Source organism: Tamandua tetradactyla, chromosome 18, assembly GCF_023851605.1.
Source record: "Tamandua tetradactyla isolate mTamTet1 chromosome 18, mTamTet1.pri, whole genome shotgun sequence".
NCBI classification, from domain to species: domain Eukaryota; kingdom Metazoa; phylum Chordata; class Mammalia; order Pilosa; family Myrmecophagidae; genus Tamandua; species Tamandua tetradactyla.
In genome coordinates this window covers 7,884,783-7,905,190 of record NC_135344.1, presented here as the reverse complement: position 1 = coordinate 7,905,190, position 20,408 = coordinate 7,884,783, and the positions used below count along the sequence as shown (strand labels likewise).

Sequence of the window (20,408 nt, the reverse complement as noted above, 5' to 3'; positions counted from 1 at the left end):
AACAAGTAGTTACAGGACAGACCCCAGAGTTTATCACAGGCTACCATACCATCCTCTCAGATTTCATCTTCTAGCTGCTCCAGAATATAGGAGTCCAGAAGGAATAAATATATTTTTATCATCACAATTGACTCCCCCCCCCTTTTTTGTGAAAAATAACATATATACAAAAAAGCAATATTTCAATGCACAGCAGAATTGTTCATTGTAGAACAGATTTCAGAGTTTCGTATGGGCTACAATTTTAGGTTTTTACTTTTAGTTGCTCTAACATACTGGAGACTAAAAGAAATATCCATTTAATGATTCAGCAATCATATTTATTTGCTAAATCCTACCTTCTCTGTATAACTCCAGCATCACCTTTGATCTTTCTATTCCACTCTTGAGGGGTATTTGGGCTATGATCATTCTAACTTTTTCATGTTGGAAGGGGCTGTCAATAATATGGGGTAGGGAGGTGAAACTAGCTGATGTTCTGGAGAGGCTGGACCCTCTAGGTTTCAAGGCTTACCTGGTCCAGGGACCCATCTGGAGGTTGTAGGTTTCTGGAAAGTTACCCTAGTGCATGAAACCTTTGTGGAAACTTATATATTGCCCTAGGTGTTCTTTAGGATTGGCTGGAATGGTCCTGGTTGGGGTTTGGCAAGTTATTATAGGTAGCAATATCTAACTGAAGCTTGAGTAAGAGTTACCTTCAGAGTAGCCTCTCGACTCTATTTGAACTCTCTGCCACTGATACCTTATTAGTTACACTTCTTTTCCCCTTTTTGGTCAGGATGGCATTGTTGACCCACGGTGCCAGGGCTGGAATCATCTTCCATGCCACCTGGAAGACTTTCACCCCTGGGTGTCATGTCCTATGTAGTAGGGAGGGCAATCATTTCACTTTCAGAGTTGGGCTTAGAGAGCGTGAAGTCATATCTGAGCAACAAAAGAGGTCTTCCAGAAGAAACTCTTAGTCACACCTATAGGCAGGCTAAGTTTCTCCACTACCTACATAAGCTTCACAAGAGTAAGCCTCAAGAGCAAAGGCTTGACCTATTGGTTTGGGTGTCCCTAATGTTTGACACAGTATCAGGGGATTTCCTTCTGGTAAAGTTTAATAGTTTCATATTTTTTCTCCCATCCCTTATGTGACTTTGCCAATACTTTTGATTGTCTGCTTACTATATTCTAGGATGTAACCAGGCATTCTATTAAACTATACAGTTTAATATAGATCCTGTTTCTTATTTTGGCCCTCCTGTGTTCCAGTGGTTCAAATGAGCTACCCAGCAGGTTGAGTGAGATTATGCGCTACAGAAAATTTAGTTTCCAGACAAAATAAACCTTTCTTCCTTTGGTTTCAAAGAGTAGGTATTGTTCTAAAATATAGACCATGTCCAAGACTTCTTTTTAAATCCACTCTGGAAATCTTTTACTTTTAAGTGGATTATCTAGTCATTAACATTTCATGTAATTATTGGTATAGTTAGATTGAGGTAAACTATTTTTATTATTTTTTTCCTCTATGTTTTCGTCTACAACTTTGTTATAGCTATTGGTTTTTATCCTGTTTGGAAATTCTTTAAATTATGTATAAAAAGAAAAGAAAAAGAAAAAGTTTAAAAAGTGCAAAAATATGAATAAGTTCTGAGGGTTAGATAATGGTATTGTCTCAACTTCCTGATTTTGATCAATAAATTATGGTTAATAAGAGAATATTCACAATCTTGGGAAACATTGCGGTATTTGGGGTGATATTGTATCATGTTTGCAATGCACTTTCAAGTCAAAAAAGATGCATAAAACAAAACAAAAATGGCAAAAAACTGACAATTATAGAATCTGGGTAGAAGACACATGGGAGTTTAATTTTTTAAATAGCATTTCTTATAGATATATATTATATATTCACATTCCATGTAATCATTCAAAGTGTGCAATCAATGGTTCACAATATCATAAAATAGCTGTGCATTTATCATCACAATAGACTTTTTTGTGAATATATAACATATATACAAAAAGGAAATAAATTTCAAAGCACATGGCAACAATTAGTTGAGGAAGAGATTTCACAGTTTGGTGTGGGTTACAACTCCAAAATTTCAGGTTTCTATTACTAGCTTCTCCAAGACACTGGGGACTAAAAGAAATATCAATATAATGATTCAGCAATCATACTCATTTATTTCTCTGTATAACTCCAAAATCACCTTTCATCTTCCTCCTGTTCTGGAGTTTAAAGTCTTATTGTAAGTCTGAAATTATTTCAAACAAAAAATTACAAAGCAAAAAGAGGTGAGGGCAGAAATTAATTCCAATTAGAAATTAATTCTAAATTCCAGTTTCAGAGTGTGAACGATTAACCTGAAATAAGGATATTAAATCTATACTTCTTATATTGTCTTTTAAAAACAGGGAAAGCACACCATTACAAATTCAACAACTCCTGAGATGACTGAGGTGCCCATCCTTTGTGTTGGGCTGGGGCCACCTGTAAAATCTATAGCATGAGATAGGTGAGAGAAGTGTGAAAGGGAAACAAACAAAAATTAACCTAACGCAGAGCTCTTGAGTCTGGAAATGACTCTTCACTAGGAGATATTATTCACTGTTATTGCCCTTGGAAGAGAAGCTTCTGTTTTAAATTCCTACCTGAAAAGACAACATAACAGAGTGCAGTGGTTCCCAAACTTTCCCACAAATTGGAATCACTGGGGAGATTTTTAAAAAAATTCTGATGTCTGGCTCCTGACTTCCTGCTCCTTCTTTCAACTTTCTGAGTTAAATGCTTTGGGGTATGACCTGGGCATCAGAATTTTAAAAAGCCATTGAGGCAGTTCTAATATGCAGCAAAGTTTGGAAACTGCTGATATAATGGTATAAGCATGTGAAATGGACATCAATTCAAATCCAGACTCCAGATTTTTCCTGTTGAATAATATTGGCCAAAACACATAATCTCTCTGAGCCTCAGTTTCCTTGGTTGTAAGGAACATCTTTATTGTAGGGTTATGGATGGCAAAACGACAATATATAGAGAGCTCTTAGCACAATGCCTAGAACATAGTAGACCCTTAATATATGCTATTATTTATTTTTGTTAATTTTATTTTCTGTTAATCTTTCTATTCATCAATAGGAAATATTCTACAAATCACTCCATCTAAAAGAGAAATAATTAGCAATAAGTTCATTTGTAATGCTAAGGTACACATAACACAGTTCCAAGATGGGGTTTTCATTGTTCATTAGCTGAGGTCACTTGCTAAGGGGTGCCCACTTATTGGAAGATGCAAACTCCCAGTGGAATCTCTGCATGGATAGAGATGGGTGAGGATGGAGGCCATGATGCTTCCTTGGCTGGTATTATCACATTTTCAGTTTTCATGGAGAATGCCAGGTGTCACACTGTCCCTGAACTTCTTTCTACCTTATTGGTTGAATGTATTAATATTAGGTAATTAGACTTACAAAGATGGAATCAATCATATTCTGTTGAGATAACTTAAGCTATTGGCTTTTTCTCCAGTGTCCATTTCCCCCTTTACCTCCTGGTTCTTCTTTTGTCCATTTTTCCAGCCCTACCTCACTCAGCCAAGTGCCTCAGGAAAACTGACATGACTCCCAAATCCAGGTGAATTTGTGTGGTTTGAAGGCAATCCTATTCCTGTTTCCAGGGCATGGCTCAGGATGGGCTAGGAGGGGTGAGAGCATGCCTTCTCTCTTAAGAGACAATCACAGGAAAAATTCTCTTTACTCCCTCCAGACATTTTTCTGTCCAGATGTGATGCCTGGTGTCACTAGTATCTTACCACCAGCTGATGATGAATGGGACATTGAGCATTGTAGAGAAGGGAGATTTAAAATATCTGGGACCTTGATACCAACATTCAGCTGCTAAATTAATCAATCCTGAAGCTTCCTCTACCTCTGTACTCCAAGCTTTGCGAGATGTGCTGGTTTGAATCTGCTGTGTATCCAGGAAGGCCATGTTCTTTTAATCCAGTCTTGTGGGGGCAGACCTACTCTTGGGTGTGACCTTTTGATTAGGTTGTTTTCATGGAGATGTGACCTTGCCCATTCAAGGTGGGTCTTCATCTTTTACTGAAGCCCTTCAAGAGAGCTCACAGAGAGAGAGAGTACCAAAAGAAAATACCCCAGGAGAAGCCAGAAGGACCCACGGTAGCTGAGAAAGACATTTTGAAACCAATTTAGGACAGAAGGGCCAGCTGATTTCACCATGTGCCTTCCCATGTGACAGAGGAACCCTGGACACCATTGGCCTTTCTTCAGTGAAGGTATCCTCTTGTTGATGCCTTAGTTTGGACATTTTTATGGTCTTAGAACTGTAAATTTGTAGTCTAATAAATCCCCTTTGAAAAAACCAACACATTCTGGTATACTGCATTCCGGTAGCTTTAGGAAACTGAAACATGACCCAATATATATTTTTAAATTAATTAAACCAGTGGAGGCTATATGTCTCTCTCTATATATGGTGCATATTTCTATTATCTGCAGCTAAAAGCCTCATGCTTTGTGTACACATTTATCAGTACAATTATCTTATTGAATTCCTATATATCACTGTCCTTTCAAAGCAGCGATATAATTTTTATTTGCATAACATTTTACAGTTTTCAATTTTTTTTAAATTAATGGTACTGTCAACACTGATATGTAGAAAATTATGTCAGGATAACAGGGTAAGAAAGGTCTAGTTTCAGCAGAGCACCGTATCTGTCTAGCATCTCCCTCATCCCAGAGACCTTCTCTATGTTGGGACCACACTCAGGTCATGGGGCCAGAACAGTAGGAGCAGCATATGTGTGAGAATAAGTTTGGGACTTCAGACAGAGGGAAATAATTACCAGGGTTACCCAGAAATGCAAAACGTGCCTTTACTTCTTTGACTCATTTTTTTCACCTGTAAAATGGAAATAATACCTTTATTTAAGGTGGCCATTAGAATCAAGAGTGGGATAGTGTATATAATGTTTGTAGCAGAGTGCCTGACTTTTATTGAACAGTTGATTGATTTTGAACATTCTCTATTTAATTTTTTAACTGCTATCATAAAATTATTTACTCTCCATTATCCACTGTGGGGAAGAGGAACCCACATATACCTAAAAAGAGATGTCAATTTATCCATTGCTTTGTTTTCTCACATGTGATTGATTCTTTAATAGGAAGTTTGAAAACCTGTGTTCTCAGTTTTCCTTCATAGCTTTCTAAGATGGCCTTGTTGGTAGATTTGGGAACAATATTCCTGTGTTCTTTAAGCTGCCTTCAAGCAAAAGAAAACCTGAGTCACCTGGCACCATGGGATCAACAATGCCATCCTGACCAAAAGGGGGAAAAGAAGTGTAACTTAATGAAGTTATCAGGGGCTGAGAGTTAAAATAGAGTCGAGAGGCTACTCTGGAGGTCACTCTTATGCCAGCTTCAGTTAGACCTTGCTACCTACCATAACTTGCCAAACCCGAACTGAAACCACTCCAGCCAGTCCTAAAGAACACCTAGGGCAATATATAAGATTCTACAAAGGTTCCATGCACTAGGGTAATTTTCTAGAAACCTACGACTTCAAGATGGGTCCCTGGACCAGATAAGTCCTGAAATCTAGACGGCCCAGCCTCTCCAGAACATCAGCTAGTTTCATCTCCCTACCCCATATTACTGACAGCCCCTTCCAACATGAAAAAGCTGGAATGACTATAGCCCAAATACCCCTAAAGAGTGGGATAGAGCATGGTGTGAAGGTGGCTTATTGGCAGAATTACCGCCTGCCATGCTGGAGACCTGGGTTCAATTCCAGTGTCTGTCCATGTCAAAAAAAAAAAAAAAAACAGCGGGATAGAAAGACCAAAGGTGATGCTAGAGTTATACAGAGAAGGAAGGGTTTAACAAATGAATATGATTGCTGAATAATTAAATTGATATTTCTTTTAGTCTCCAGTATCCTAGAGCAGCTATAAGTAAAAACCTAAAATTTGTTGAACTGTAACCCATGCCAAACTCTGAAATCTGTTCTACAACTAACTTTTGTGTTGTGCTTTGAAATTTATTGCTTTTTTTGTACATACGTTATTTTTCACAAAAAGGAAAAAAAGTCAATCGTGATGATAAAAAAATATTTATTTCTTTTAGCCTATGTTCTGGAGCAGCTAGAAGGAAAAATCTGAGATGATGGTATGGAGCCCATGACAAACTCTGGGATCTGTCCTGAAACTATTTATTGAAGGGAGATTTGAAAACTATTGCTTTTTTTTTCTTTCTTTGCTTTGTTATATATTATACAAAAAAAAAAAAAAGTTAAAAAAAAGAAAACCTGACTCAAAGTTACTTAAAAGATAGAAGGAACTTTTTTGGTGAGTGGAAGTGAGCAATCCCAAGGTGGGCCAGCTCAAGTGAGGCTTGACCCCATGGTCCTCGAGGCCACCAACGGTTTTGCATCTTCACCAGCAGTCTAAATGGTCTGAGTCAATTATTAGTCTCACCATTATTAGTATTATTGAATGAAACAAAATCTTTAATGAGAGTACTATGAGACTTTATGTATAATTTTGGAAGTTTAGAGCCTCTCCTACTACAGAGTTTTGGAAGAAGGGAAATTTTCCCTAACTGACTCCTTTTATATAAAGAAAAAGGACAAAATCATTTCCTTAAGGTCATATTATGATTCAATGCTCCTATCACAACATAATTAACAGATGATGGAATTGAAAAATAAACCCAGATTTTATTTCACTACTCAAAGGAGGAAGATAATATGTTAACTAAATCCCCAAGGTAAGAAAAGTAGGAAGATCAATCACTCAAAGATCAAGAGAGTGCCTAGTCCTTAAGAAAATTCTTATTGTCAAGAAGTTTAACACCTGGTTTGTCATACAAGACTGACAGTGTTGAAATAAATATTGAAAAATTATTATGGAATATTAATTTTTCATGCAAATTTTAAGAGAACTCTTTGAAGACAGAATCTAGTTTTACTTATCTTTGTAACAGGCACCCAATCCATGTTAGATTAATGGAATAAATATAACATTGACAGGGTGGTCACCTGTTCTGAGGAAAGTGTTTTCCACATCTTTCTCCTGAACTGTTCACTATTACTAAACTGAGTCAGCTGGTGTGCCCGTTTCAATCTGTTGCGTACCCCCAGAAAAGCCAAGTTCTTTAATCCTCATTCAATATTGCTGGGTGGGATGGCTTTGATTGTTTCCATGGAGATGCGACCCACCCAAATGTGCATGCTAACCTTTGATTGGAGGTTTCCACCGAAATGTGTCTCCACCCACTCAAGGTGGGCTGCTGATTGGAGCACTTTAAGAGGGAACCATTTCGGAAAAAACTAGAGTGCCCACAGAACTGGGAGAGCCACACAGCCAGAGATCTCTGGAGATGCAAAAGGAGAACACCCCTGGGGGAATCCTTATGAAAGGAGAAGCCAGGAGAGAAAGTTAGCAGATGTCACCATGTGCCTTTCCAGCTGACAGAGGTGTTCTGGATCCATTGACCTTTCTTGAAACAAGGTATCCTTCCTTGGATGCTTTAGTTTGGACATTTTCAAAGCCTTAGAACTATAAACTTAATAAATTCCCTTTTTAAGAGCTATTCCATTTCTGGTATATTGCATTCTGGCAGCTTTTGCAAACTAAAACAGCAGGATAGAGTGGAAAAGATGGATTCTGGAGTTGAGTTCTACTTTCTAGCTGTGGAATCTTGGCACAGTAAACTCTTCTAAATCGTGATTTCCTACAGTGGATGACATACCTATAACCTGCAATGAGAATTCAACTCGGTAAAAACCTATGAAAAGTCCTCTATAAAACCGTTAAGTATTAAAGGATATAAGGGATTAGCACCTGATTATATTCTGATTTATGTAGAATTGAGCTGTATTTGATTTGATTTAGACGCCTGTCTTCAGTTCACTGTTTTTATCCCACTAATTTCAGTGATATAAAACGCCATTACACATTAGTCTGTGTCCCTACCCCTGCAAGGTAAAGTTAAACTCCTTAGCCAAGCACACACCTTCATAATCCCAAGTAGTAAATCACTCTCTATTTCTATATACATGTCTCTGTCATAGCACTTATCAAGTTGTGATTTATTTGCCTACAGGTATCCTTACCAAACAAAGGGTTGTAATCTTGAGATACATGGATGGACTAGTATCACGGGGGTGGGTAATAACTACTGTATCCTGGAGCCGTGCCTCCTTTACTTTCGACAATCGCTTGTACTGTGCAGTTATGTTTGTAAAAAGGCCACACGTAAACGTTTTAAGCACGCAAGGCATTTTCAGCTTTTATTGTCTCATGAATCCGTGCAGAAATGGGAAACAATCCATCTTCAGTCCTTCGCCTCGTTAATGTCGGAATTAAACTCGTGGATGCATTCCTAAGGCTTCCGACTCCTTGGATCTCGTTTTGCAGTCATTTGAGGTTTTCTCATACTCCGGTGATGCGCACGCGCCACTCATTGCTTCATAACAGGGCCTCTGCAGCGATAGCACTTCCAGCCGGCTCCAAGGGGGCAGAGGGCATCTGTGTGCAGACCGCCGGGCCCGGGCCTGTCTGGGGCTCGGCCCACAGGGATCCCGCCCTTCTCGGCCCTGGTCCTCGGCATCTCCGAGCTCAGACCCGGAGGACTCCTGGAGGAGGGGGCGGAGCTAGATGAGGAGGGACAAGGGTGGGAAAGGGCGGGATCTGCCGGGCGGAACTGGATCCTGTGGACCCTCGGGAAATCCCTAGCGGTCCTCTGCTCTAACACCGCCCGCCTTTCACCCGGACGCGCGTCTCTCCTGCCTGCGGGTTGACGCCTTCGACTTTCCGTTTTCCTTCTCTCGGGAATGGGCGGGACTTCCTGTTTCATATCTGAGTGACTTCCGACAAGAGCTGATTGACCAAAACCCAGACAACACACGGATACGCCAGCTACCCAGCGAAGAAAGAGGGAACTCGTCTTGGGCTTTAAAAAATCAGTTTCGAGTTGCTGTTTTCGGTCGTAGTGTCCAGCGTTCAAGCCACATGGAGGAATAGTTCAGGGAGCGACCGGAAATCACCTTACGTAGAGACAGGAAGTCCCGCCTCTTCCCCCCAAAGGGAAGACGGTGAGCCGGAGGAGTCAGTCAGAGGGGCGAGCAGGAGCGATTTCGTCGGCAAACAGGTGAGTTATTCACTGGCCGGGGCGGGGGGTAGGGAGGCGGAGACCGTCCGGCGTCAGCGTGGGGCCTGGGAGCGCTGACCTGAGGGCCCGGAGCCGGGCCGCTTGGCGCCGGGAGCCCCGCCAGGGCCCCGCGCTCCCTCCCCTCCCCCCTCCCCCCGCCTCCGCCCCTCCCGGCCGACACACGCCGCACACACCCTCGCCGCCGTCCGCCCGCCCCGCGGAGTCTGCCCTGTCACTTGCTCGGCCCGCAGACCCGTCCGAGGGTCCCTCTCGAGCCCCCATGGTCGCGCGGCCCGAGCGCGCGCCGAGCTCCTCCGGGCTGCGGACCCACCCGTGCCTCGGTTTCCCTTCACCCTCTGCTGTCAGCGCAGAAACGGCAACCCGGCTCGCTCCGCGCGCGTCCCTGCACCTAAAATCTGGGCGTTTCTAGTCCGCGATTCTCCCGAATGAAAACACTCGGACGACTAGCTCCTGAGGTTCCAGCGTATAGTACCCCGCAGTGGTTTTACTAGGCCGCCTGCTCGCTCTCGTAACTCCCGTGTCTGTTCACCGCCCGGCTGCCACTCGCGCCTGGTTCCGTTACGTGACGCCAGTGTGGGCAGGCGGGCAGGAGGTCCACGGCGCTGGGGATCGCGAGCATACGAGGGGAGCGAGGGGTCTTAGCCGGCTTACCTGGGTTTTCACCCTGCCATAAGCAACTGGAGACTCTAGCCACACCGCGGTTTGCAGCAGTGGGTTTTTGTCCGTGGGTACTCACCTCTTCCGAGCCACCCAGCATGTCCTGTGCGTGCTTGTCCTTTATCTGAAGTTTAGTCTGGTAGAGGTGGGTTCGGGTAGTTGCTTGACTCTTGTCGGTTGCGTTGGGTTTTGAATAGCCCATTCCTGTCCTTGGGGAGCTCTGAAATAAATAGGGCAGAGTTAGCATCCGTGAACACACCTGTTGGATTTCTTTATTTTATAGGTAATCATGTTCCTAATGACAATTCGAGTTACAGCCTCACAACCTGAGCCTGGTGGAACTAGTTAAAATATGTACCTCTTTTAGTGGTGAGGTGGTAGTCTGTTCGGAACATTGTACAGGATTCCACTGTATAGGGGAGGGGCTGTAACATAGATTGATTTACATTATGCTTTTATTTTTACATATGCAACCTCATGTACTAGGAATTTTTGTTTCCTTTTTTCAGACTGAGACTCATTAAATAAATTGACCAAAGTTAGTGTTGGTATTTCGTTACTCATTCTTTGTCAAATATACTGTAAGCACAGTTACCAACTTTGGGTATTTCTAAGAACAGTGAGGCAAGGCACTTTAGTAGCTGATGTCTGCTTGTATAACATATAAGGCAGGTGTATTTATTGCTAATAACAAAGTTGCCACTCATGCCTTTTTAATGATTTTTTGGGAACCTTTTATTGTATTAACAAACGTACAGCACAGAATTCCCCATTTTCACCACATCCAAGTGTACGATTTAGTAGTACTAATTTTATTTGTAATGTTGACTTATCAGTACCAATATCCATTGCCCTCTACTGTTTCATCTCATTCAGAAACTACTAACCCAATAAGCTAGAACTCTGTCTTCCTGATGGTTCTTCCCCACCCCACCCCAACACCCCAGCTCCTGGAACCTGTAAACCACTGTCTGTCTCTGAAAGATTCCTTCTTGTAGGTGTTTCACATAAAGGAGATCATGCAATATTTGTCTATTTGTGCCTGGCTTGTTTCACTTAACATAATGTCTTTAAGGTTTGTTCATGTTGTGCATATATCAGAACTTCATTCTTTTTAATGGCTGAATAATATCCCATCATATGGATAGCTTCATAATTGGTTTATCCATTCATCTGTTGATGGACACTTGGGTGCTTCTACCTTTTGGCTATTGTAAATACACTGCTGTAAACACTTGTATATAAATACTTGTTCACGTCCCTGCTCTCAATTCTTTTGGGTATATACGAAAAAATGGGATTGCTGGGTCGTATGGTATATCTGTTTTCAACTTTCTAAGGAATCACCAAACTGATTTCCACAGTGGCTGTATCATTTTACAGTGCCAGCCACTGGTACCTCTTTAAAACTTTTTATTCTGGAATACTATTATAGATTGTTAGTAAAGTTGCAATATAGGACAGAGAGTTCCACTGGTACCTTTTAAGCATAGCAAAGTGACTACTGCAACAAACATTGGTTCCTGCTTCATACTGGGCACTGTTCTAGGTGCTCGAGATAAGTAACATACTGTTCTTGAGTATTTCCTAATCTGGTTAGGGGTACAAATATATAAATAAATATAATTCCATTTGCTAAATGCTAAAATGGAGCTGTGTGAGCACAGAGAAACTCATGTTTGCCTGCCTGAGGAGGAGTAGTGAAAGCTTCTTGGAGGTTATAGTATTTGAGTTAGGTGTCAAGGAGTCAGTGGATTGATAGGGCATCTCCCCATTGTTCATTCTAATTAGGTGTGATTTATTAGAGGAGAACTCTCTAACTTCTATCAAACAGACTCCAGATTTCTTTTCACATCTACTTTAAGAAGGTGATTTGTATCATAAGTTGTGAGAAGAATCCCAGTTTATAAACCCATGAATAGGAGAATAAATTAAGCAATGCATTTCTAGTCTCTAACTGTAACACCCTCAGCCATAGCCAACATTGGGAATTTTAGAAATACAATGCATCCATTTCTTTTCTTATTTTGCTAGTGTCCCTTTTCCTTCCTTTCCAACTCCAATTACTACTGGAATCTAGGTATTCATTCATGAAACACTTACTGTATATCTGCTCTATGCCAGCCATTGACATTAAGGTAAACTGGTGAACTGGATAGTGGAGGTCTAGATGAATGGGTAGTTGCAGTGCAGTGGAAGTGTTAGTTCTGCAATCTGGGGGGTGGGGGTGGGGTGTGGCAGAGTGCCACTGCAGTAGTTGCAGCTCTGGTCTGTGGACCGTACAAATCTTCTGGCCAACTTGAGCCAAAAAGGAATTTATTGGATGGCTGTAGATAGCATTTGGAATGGAATAGAAGTCTGGGAGAACTGAATTCAAGAAATAGACAAGAACCAAGAGTCTGTGTGGCTGAGACTACGGTCAGGGTCATTCCACGTAACCAGTATGGTTAGGATTTTGCTGCTGGCAGTGTGGCTTTTGGACAAAACTGGCACCTTTCTTGCTGGGCTGTTGACTCTGCTGCCACTAACTGATCTACTGCCCTTACATCTTTGTGATATTTTTCCAGCATTTGAAGTTCTGAATAGGAGCATGAGAGGGGCCAAGCCAACTTACCTGCCAGGGAGCAGGGAGATGGATTACTGTTCTTATCTGCCCACATGATAAGGGAATCCTACAAAATCAGAAGGTGGCTCTTGGTCTGTATAGGCTTTAAAGCAAAAATATTCAGCATAACCACTTAACTCAGACCTGGAGAACTGAGGGAGAAATTCCAAGGGGGAATTGTGCCCAAAGAGTGAAGGATAATTAGCTGGGCAAAGAGATAGATGATGGATAATAGAGTTAGGTAGAGGGAAGACCCAGAGTCAAGAAGTAGCATAGAACATATCAGGAATTAAAGGTGTTTGGTATGGTTGGATCATAGGCTAGGAGCAGGAGTGGTAAAAGAGAAGTCTCTAGAAGACCTTGGAAGAAATGTAGGCAGTATAGTGACAGGAACACTTTTTTTTTTTTTTTTTTTAATCACTTTGGTTGCAAATATGGAGACCAAATTGGCGGTGTAAGCCTGAGGTGAGGAGATTCCTTAGGAGGCTGTTGGTGTTATTCTGGAGGAAACATCACAGTAGTCTGAACTAGAATTAGTGGTAGAGGAGGTAGGGAGAAATGAGTGAATTTTACTCTTTTAGTCAGTAGAATGGATTTGAGGACTGAGTGGGTGAGAGAGGAAAGTTCGATGGACGATGACACTGAAGTGTCTGCTTTGGGCAACACGGTGTCAGTCTTCAGGATAGGGAGCAGTGGAGGATGAGCAGGTTTTTAGGTAAGAATGTTTCAGTGTTGGATCTGTGGAGTTTGATGTATCCAGGGTTCATTTCAGTGGAGACATTGAGTGGGCAGTTGTAAAGATGCGTCTGGAATTCCTGAGAGAATTTTCAGTATATCAGAACTGCCTAATTTTCTTCACAGCTAATGTATCTATGTGTGTATGTTAGCAGCCTCCTTCACTAGATCATAGCAGAAGTCTGGCTTTCACATTTTTGAAGCTCAGGACCCTAGTGTGGATTTTTTTTTTTTTGTATTAATGTAGCACTGATACTAGGTAAGGTCAGTGCTTTTTTAAATTAAAAAAAAATTTATCAATAAAACCAATCAACATACAACATGAACATTCTTAACGTATGAACTTTCCATACTTGGTGTGCAATCAGTGGCTCACAATATCATCACATAGTTGTATATTCATCACCATGAGCATTTCTCAGAACATTTACATCACTTCAGAAAAAGAAATAAAAAGAAAACAGAAAAAAACTCATATATAGCATACCCCTTACCCCTCACTCTCACGGACCACTAGTATTTCCCTCTACCCATTTTATTTAAAAATTTGTTCCCCTTATTATTTATTTATTTTTAATCCACATTTTTTACTCATCTATCCATACCATAGATAAAAGGAGCATCAGAAGGTTTTCACGATCACACAGTCACTTTGTGGAAGCTGTGTCATTATACAATCATCTTAAAGTAACATGGCTACTGGAACACAGCTCTACAGTTTCAGGCACTTCCCTCTAGTCTCTCTAATACACCTTAAACTAAAAAGGGGTTTCTATAATAATGCATAAGAAGAACCTCCAGGGTAATCTCTTGACTCTATTTGAAATCTCTCAGCCACTGACACTTTATTTTGTCTTATTTCTCTCTTCCCCTTTTCAGTTGAGAAGGTTTTTTCAATCCCTTGATGCTGAGTCCTAGCTCATTCTAGGATTTCTGTTCCATGTTGCCATGAGGTTTACACCCTTGGAAGTCATGTCCTACATAGAGAGGGGGAGGGCAGTGAGTTTGCTTTCTGTATTGGCTGAGAGATATGCCATATTTGAGCAACAAAAGAGGTTCTCTGGGGATGACTCTTAGGCCTAATTTTAGTAGGCTTAGCCTGTCCCTTGTAGGGATAAGTTGCATTTTAAAAAAACCCCAAGACTGAGGGTTCAGCCTATTGATTTTGTTGTCCTTGCTGCCTGCGAGAATATCAGACCTTCTCCAAATGGGGAAGTTGAATTTTCTCTTTCTTACCATTCCCCCAAGGGGACTTTGCAAATACTTTTTTTATTCACTGTTCAAATCACTCTGAGATTTATCAGGGCATCACTCTGGACAAACCTACAAAATCTCATGCCCTACTCAAGGTTCCATGTACTTATGGTGTTCCATTAAACTGTCCATATAAGTTATATTAGGAGATGCAGTAGTCAAAATATAAATTTTGTACCAAATAAACATTTTTGCTTTAGTGTCACACATAAATTAAAGTTTTGAAATATGAATTACCATCTGTTTTCAGCACCCTGCAATATTGAAATTCCTTTGTTCTTCGACATGCAAAAAATTTTTAAATTTGTGTATTTAGTCACTGTCATTGTACATTCTAGGCATTCCTAGATTATACTATCTCAGTGTTTATTGTCCATCTTTCCTTCTGATTTCATTTGTGCCCCCAGCCCTCCTCCTATCATTCTCACATTTAGCTTCATTCAGTGTACTAACATTATTGTATTACAGTCGGGTAGTATTGTGCTATCCATTTCTGCATTTTTGCAATCAGTCTGTTTGTATAGTCTCTATCCCTTCAGCTCCAGTTACCCAATATCTACCCTATTTCTATCTCCTGATGACCTCTGTTCTTAACTGAAATTCTCCAAGTTCGTTCATTAATGTTAGTTCATATCAGTGAGACCATACAGTATTTGTCCTTTTGTTTCTGGCTAATCTCACCCAGTGTAATATCCTCAAGGTCTGTCCATGTTGTTACATATGACATAACTTTATTCTGTCTTTCAGTTGCATAACATTCCATCGTATGTGTATACCACAGCTTGTTTAGCCACACATCTATCGATGGACATTTTGGCTGTTTCCATCTCTTGGCAATTGTAAATAAAAAAAAATAACAGTGGTGTGAAAATTTCCATTTGTGTCCTTGCCCTTATGTCCTCTGAGTAGATAGATGCCCAGCAATGATATCACTGAATCATATGGCAATTCTATACTTAGCTTCCTGAGTGGCTCCCATACTACCTCCCACAGTGGTTGTACCATTTGACGTTCCCACCAACAGTGGATAAGTGTGCCTCTTTCTCCACATCCTCTCCAGCACTTGTCATTTTCTGTTTTATTGATAATGGCTATTCTGGTGGGTGTGAGATTGTGGTTTTGATTTGCATTTCCCTAGTAGCCAGGGAAGTTGAGCATCTTTTCATGTGCTTTTTAGCTATTTGTATTTCCTCTTCTAATAAGTGTCTGTCCATGTCTTTTGCCCATTTTGTAATTGGATTGTTTGTCTTTTTGTTGTTGAGTTGAACAACCTCTTTATATATTCTGGAAACTAGACACTTATTTGGTATATCATTTCCAAGTATTGTCTCCCATTGTGTAGACTGTCTTTTTACTTTCTTGACAAAGTTCTTTGATGCACAAAAGTGTTTAATTTTGAGGAGTTCCCATTTATCCATTTCTTTCTTCAATGCTTGGCTTTGGGTGTAAGGTCTAGGAAACTGCCTCTTATTCTTTTTTTTTTTTTTAAATTTATTTATTAATTAAAAAATAAAGACAAAATAAAACAACATACATAGTAATTCATAATATCGTCACTTAGTTGCATATTCATCATTTCTTAGAACATTTGCATTAATTCAGAAAAAGAAATAACAAGACAATAGAGAAAGAAATAAAGTGAACACAGGAAAGAAAAAAAAAAGATTATACCTACCATACCGCTTACCCCTCGCTTTCATTGATCACTACCATTTCAAACTAAATTTATTTTAGCATTTGTTCCCCCTATTATTTATTTTTATTCCATATGTTCTACTCCTTTGTTGACAAGGTAGATAAAAGGAGCATCAGACACAAGGTTTTCACAATCACACAGTCACATTGTGACAGCTGTATCATTATTCAATCATCCTCAAGAAACATGGCTATTGGAACACAACTCTACATTTTCAGGCAGTTCCCTCCAGCCTCTCCATTACATCTTGAAGGAAACTGCCTCTTATTATAAGATTTATAAGATGTTTTCTTCTAAAAGTTTTGTGGTCTTAGATCTAATGTTTAGGTCTTTAATCCATTTTGAGTTATTTTTTGTAGAAGGTGTGAGCTACGGATCCTCTTTCTTTTGCATGTAGATATCTAGTTCTCTAGGCACCATTTATTGAAGAACTGTTCTGTCCCAAGTGAGTTGGCTTCACTGTCTTATCAAAGATTAATTGTGCATAGATGAGAGGGTCTATATCTGAACACTCTATTCAATTGCATTGGTCAGTATATCTCTCTATATATGCCAGTACCATGCTGTTTTGACCACTGTAGCATCATAATACGCCTTAAAGTCAGGTAGTGTGAGACCTCCAACTTCATTTTTCTTTCTCAGGATATTTTTTAGCTATTTGGGGTACCCTGACCTTCCAGATAAATTTGGTTATTGGTCTATTTCTGAAATGTAAGTTTTTGAGGTTTTAATTGGTATTGCATTGAATTTATAAATCAGTTTAGGTAGATTGACATCTTAACTATATTTAGTCTTCCAATCCATGAGCACAGTATGCCCTTCCATTTATTTAGGTCTTCTCTGGTTTCTTTTAGCAATTTATTGTAGTTTTCTTTGTACAGGTCTTTTGTATCTTTAGTTAAATTTATTCCTAAATATTTTATTCTTTTGGTTGCAATTGTAAATGGAATTTTTTTTCTTGATTCCCTCCTCAGATTGCTCATTGCTAGAGTATAGAAACACTACAGATTTTTGAGTGTTGATTTTGTAACCTGCCACTTTGCTGTTACTTATTAGGTTTAGTAGTTTTGCTGTGGATTTTTTGGATTTTTCGACATACAGTATCATATCATCTGCAAACAGTGAGAGTTTTACTTTTTCCTTTCCAATTTTGATGGCTAGATTTTCTTTTTCTTGTCTAATTGCTCTGGCTTGAACTTCCAACACAATGTTGATTAACAGTAGTGATAGTGGACATCCTTGTCTTGTTCCTGATCTTAAGGGGAAAGTTTTCAGTTTTTACCCATTGAGGATGATGTTAGCTGTGGGTTTTTCATATATTCTGTTTATCATGTTGAGGAAGTTCTCTTCTATTCCTATCCTTTGAAGTGTTTTCAACAAGAAAGGATGTTGAATTTTGTCAAATGCCTTTTCTGCATCAATTGAAATGATCATGTGGTTTTTCTGCTTTGATTTGTTGATATGGTATATTACATTAATTGATTTCCTTATGTTGAACCAACCTTGCATACCTGGGATGAATCCTAATTGGCCATAGTGTATAATTCTTTTAATGGGCTGCTGGATTCAATTTGCAAGAATTTTGTTGAGGATTTTTGCATCTATATTCATTAAAGAGATTGGCATATAATTTTCTTTTCTTGTACTGTCTTTGTCTGGCTTTGATATCAAGGTATTGTTGGCTTCATAGAATGAATTAGGTAGCCTTCCTTCCTCTTCAAATTTTTTTAAGAGTTTGAGCAAGATTGGCACTAATTCTTTCTTGAATGTTTAGTAGCATTCACATGTGAAGCCATCTGGTCCTGGACTTTCTTTTTTGGGAGATTTTTAACGACTAATACAGTTTCTTTACTTGTGATGAGTTTGTTGGGGATGTCTATTTCTTCTCGAGTCAATGTTGGTTGTTCATGCCTTTCTAGAAAGTTGTCCATTTCATCTACATTGTCTAGTTTATTAGCATAAAGTTGTTCATAGTATCCTCTCATTACCTCCTTTATTTCTGTGGGATCCAGTGGTTATGTCTCCTCTTCCATTTCTGATTTTCTTTATTTGCATCCTCTGTCTTCTTTTTGTCATCCTTGCTAAGGGTCATCAATCTTATTGATTTTCTCATAGAACTAACTTCTGGTTTTGTTGATTTTTCTCGATTGTTTTCATGTTCTCAATTTCATTTTTTTTTCTGCTCTTGTCTTTTTTTATTTCTTTCCTTTTGCTTGTTTTGGGGTTGGTTTGCTGTTCTTTCTCTAGTTTTTCCAAGTGAACAGTTAATTCCTCGATTTTTGCTCTTTCTTCTTTTTTGATATAGGCATTTATGGCAATAAGTTTCCCTCTTAGCACTGCCTTTGCTTCATTCCATAAATTTTAATATGTTGTGTTTTCATTTTCATTTGCCTCGAGGTATTTACTGATTTCTCTTGTAATTTCTTCCTTGACCCACTGGTTATTTAAGAATATGTTGTTGAGCCTCCATATATTTGTGAATTTTCTGCCTTCTGCCTGTCCAAGTTCATTCCTTTATGATCTGAGAAAGTGTTTGGTATGCTTTCAATCTTTTTAAGTTTATTGAGACTTGCTTTGTGACCCAGCATATGGTCTATCCTTGAGAATGATCCATGAGCACTTGAGAAAAAGGTGTTTACTGCTATTGTGGCATGTAATGTTCTATAAATGTCTGTTAAGTCTAGTTCATTTATTATATTATTCACATTCTCTGTTTCTTTATTGATTCTCTGTCTAGATGTTCTGTCCATTGATGAGAGCAGAGAATTGAAGTCTCCAACTATTATGGTATATGTGTCTATTTCTCTTTTCAGTCTTTTCAGTTTGTCTCATGTATTTTGGAGCACTCTGGCTCGGTGCATAAATATTTATGATTGTTATGTCTTCTTGTTGAATCGTTCCTTTTATTAGTACATAGTACTCTTCTTTGTCTCTTAATTGTTTTACATTTGAAGTCTAATTTATTGGATATTATTATAGCTACTTCTGCTCTTTTGTGATTGTTGTTTGCATGAAATATCTTTTCCCAACTTTTTACTTTCAACCTATGTTTATCCTTGGGTCTAAAATGCGTCTTCTGTTGACAGCATATAGATGGGTCCTGTTTTTTAATCCATTCTGGCAGTCTGTGTCTTTTTGATTGGGAAGTTTAATCTATTAATGTTTAGTATTATTACTGTAAGGGCAGTACTCTCTTCTACCATTTGACCTCTTGGATTTTATATGTCGTATCTAATTTTTCTTCTTTATACCTTTACTAATAGTCTTCATTTCTACACTCTTCTCCACATCTCTCTCTCCTGTTTTTTCCTATCTGTCTCTAGTGCTCCCTTTTATATTTCTTGCAGAGCCAGTCTCTTGGTCACAAATTCTCGCAGTGATTTTATGTCTGAAAATGTTTTAATTTCCCCCTCATTTTTGAAGGACAGTTTTGCTGGATATAGAATTCTTGGTTGACAATTTTTCTCTTTTAGTAACTTAAATATATCATCCCACCATCTTCTTGCCTCCATGGTTTCTGCTGCAAAATCTATGCATAGTCTTATTGGGCTTCCCTTGTATGTGATGGATTGCTTTTCTCTTGTTGCTTTCAAAATTCTCTCTTTTTGTTTGACATGTGACATTCTGATTAGTAAGTGTCTTGGAGTACCTCTGTTTGGACCTATTCTGTTTGGGGTAGTCTGCACTTCTGGATCTTCAATTTTAAGTCTTTCTTAAGAGTTGGGAAATTTTCAGTGATAATTTCTTCCGTTAATTTTTCTCTTCCTTTTCCCTTCTCTTTTTCTTCTGGGTGCACTTCATGTTGTCATTCAGTTCCCTGAATCCCTGCTCATATTTTTCCATTCTTTTCCCTATATTTTCTTTTGGTTTTCGGATTTCAGATGTCCTATCTCCTGCCTCTTGAAATCTAACAGTGTAGGTTTCCATTGTTTTTTTCATCTCTTCTACAGTGCCTTTCATCCCCATAAGTTCTGTGATTTGTTTTATCAGACTTTTGATTTCTTCTTTTTGTTTGTTCCTTGCCTGCTTTATATCCTCCCCCAATTCACTGATTTGATTTTTGATGAAGTTTTCCATGTCTGTTCAAACATCCTGAATTAATTGTTTCAAATCCTGTATCATTTGTATTGTTGGTTTGTTCCTTTGACTTGGCCATATCTTCAGTTTTCCTAGTATGATTTGTTATTTTTTTGCTGGCATCTAGGTATTCAATTTCCTTGATTAGTTTATTCTGGAGATTGTTTTCACTTTTTTTACCTAGGATTTTCT

The 20,408-nt window shown here is 39.2% G+C and overlaps 1 protein-coding gene across 7 annotated transcripts in view; it reads left to right on the top strand.

Annotated features, from left to right (window-relative positions):
- The first annotated feature begins 8,756 nt into the window (after window positions 1-8,756).
- Window positions 8,757-20,408, top strand: part of ZNF407 (zinc finger protein 407) — a 530,790-nt gene continuing 519,138 nt past the window's right edge. For 3 of the 7 annotated variants that reach the window (XM_077135209.1, XM_077135213.1, XM_077135211.1), the window contains exon 1: window positions 8,758-9,171. The gene's annotated coding sequence lies outside the window, so the exon portion shown is untranslated. Of the gene's footprint in view, window positions 9,172-9,403; window positions 9,955-20,408 lie in introns of those variants that run through there. The other 4 variants (XM_077135216.1, XM_077135217.1, XM_077135219.1 and 1 more) reach the window with 4 other exon arrangements.